Genomic DNA, 2,714 nt, shown 5'->3' on the forward strand with positions numbered 1-2,714 from the left:
AAAGCATTAAGGAAACTTCCGTAGCTTTAGACACACGTTTTTCACACACGTGCTGAAAAACCGAAATTAGAATCCTCTCGGAATCTAACAATATCCCCCTTTGTCATCTATTTATTATAATCAAGTCCTCCCCTTAATCAAATACCTGAGAAAATAAAACAATCAGATGGTAGACAGAAGCAATAACACGAAGATCATTATCAACTCTTTCAACAACAAGAGTGGCATCAACTGCTGTAATAGTAAGTGCCACAGTTTCAGCAACTGTTGCCACAGTAGTGGCTTCGGCAGGTGGTTCGCAACAAGGTCAGCTCCCCCTGCATGTGTATCTCCCCCTGTGAATGATCCTTAGGCAGCTCCTCTTGTAAATGCATTCATTCTTCCCCTTTGCTTACTTGGCTTGGTAGACTTGGAGGGCGACGTGGTAAATCACCCACGTGATAAAAGACTCAGCAAATAACTTCGACATTAGCTCCTCCTTTTATATTCTTGTGAAGACCGAGATTCTAACACTCTCCCCCTTTGGCATTGATTGGTCAGAATATTTACTCCCCCTAAATATATGATACCTGCATGAACAAGGGTTAGCAAATTCAGAATACCATCTGCACATATAAACTGTTGCAACAATTTATCAAACAGTTCAGCAGATAGTGTAAACCGTAAATAAACCATAGTTCCAAAATTAAGTCAGATAATTCGTTCAGATAAGCACGAGATAAAAGGATATGCAGTAGCAGAAACAACTTCTCTGCACAATGCTTATTATTTTTCCTATACTTCTGCCCAGCAACTGTCTGATGCACTGTAGCAACAGTTGTCGAAACTCCCCCTATGTTCATGCCATCTTTACTGTTCTTTTCTCCCCCTTTATGGGCAATCACCATGCATAGATAACGCAACATGGACTAATGATCTTGATGATTCGAGCAAGCTGTTCAAACACTTAACAAAAAGATCAAACGAAGAGAGAATCTTGAAAGTAAGTGAGAAGAATCACCATACATAACATGCACACAAAGTCACAAACTCACAACTCAATACCACACGATAATTGCAATGCGAAAATCAAAGGATAATGATATCAAATCCAACATTAAATAACAAAGACTACAGACTTTGCCAAACTTCATACGAAACGTGGAAATGTGAGTAGTAGGCCCAATAGATCCGGTTGCAACAAAAGATCAAATTTAACCGGCACATAAACAAAAATCTCGTCTCTCTCTCTCTCTCTTTTTTTTTTTTTCGATTTTTAAATAATGCCTAATGCAAGACAAGAGGTAAACATGAGAAATAAACATGAGTGAAGAGACATATGTGAACATGATACTGCATGGACAAACAAAACATATGGGATTTATCTTCACATTTACGACAAGCGCAATCCCCAAAAATCCGACTGCCAATGCAACCAATAAACTTAATAATCCCAAGTCAAACACAAATATGCTCTTATTAGATAGCGTACACACACGTCTAATGGTAGCTTTTTCCCATGAAAAACAGAGCAATTAAAAGGAACGAGATTATGCTGGTCGTGCAATGTGTAGTCCCCTGGGCTTTCTAATTGAGCTTTGTAGTAAGTGTTCGGTCAAGTGGTTTACTGGCTCGACTCAACTAGGCTTCGAACAATTCACTGACCATATATATTATTTATATTGGCCGTGCAATGTGTAGTCCCCTGGGCTTTCTAATTGAGCCTTGTAGCGAGCTTTCGGCCACGTGATTTACTGGCTCGACTCAAAAAGGCTTCGAACTATTCACTGACCAAATGGTTGTAGATATATATATATATATTAGTAACAGTAGTTCAAGAGTAGCTTTCACTCATTAAAAGAGGCAGCTTTTCCCTATAAAAACATCCAACCATGACAAGACTATTCAGAGAAATAAATAAGTTGGAGCCTTTTAAGTAATCATTTTGGGAATTGGTGAAGTTCTACCCCCACAAAGATTAGAAGTACATGAAGCATCAAATTCACATTTGTCTCAATCAGATGCAGTATGCTTAATGCAGATCCTATATGAGATGCAAAAACATATGAAGTGTCCTACTACTAAAAGTTGCAAGTCTGGACACACAGACTGTTGCAACAGTTCATGCAACTGCATCAGATTAAGCAACATAAATTCCCAGCGATTTTCGCAAGGAATCAAATCTCTGTGCATCAAGGGTTTTTGCAAAAGCATCAGTTAATTCATTCTCCGTTGCAGCATAATCAATTGAGACAACCCCCTTTTCAACCAAGCCCCTTATGAAAAGATGACAAATATCAGTAAGCTTAGTTCTCGAATGGTGAATTGGATTCATAAACTTATTTTTCGCACACAAATTATCACAATTCATATTACCAAAGTTTTTATTCCCCAAACTAGTTTTGTCACCAGTACTGTTGGAACAGTTAGTACTATCATCACATGAGTTTAAAGAAGTAATGGCAGATAAACAATTAAGATCAGACTTCTTTACCCAGATTTTTTGTTGAGTTTTATTCACTAAATCAACCTTTATCTTAGGTTTTTGAGACGACACAAAAGTATGATCAATTTTAGCGAAAAGTGGTGAGCGGGCCATTATTCTTTTAACCATTTTCAAGTACTTAAAACACCTGGGTCGTATATGACCAGGAACATGACAAAAATGACAGGTAGGAACAAAAACTTTTCTTTGAAATGGCTGTGTTGGTGCAACTGTCGCAGCAGTCTGTGAA

This window comes from Erythranthe guttata, chromosome 12 (genome assembly GCF_056151865.1).
Source record: "Erythranthe guttata isolate IM_541 chromosome 12, IM_541, whole genome shotgun sequence".
Taxonomy (NCBI): Eukaryota; Viridiplantae; Streptophyta; class Magnoliopsida; order Lamiales; family Phrymaceae; genus Erythranthe; species Erythranthe guttata.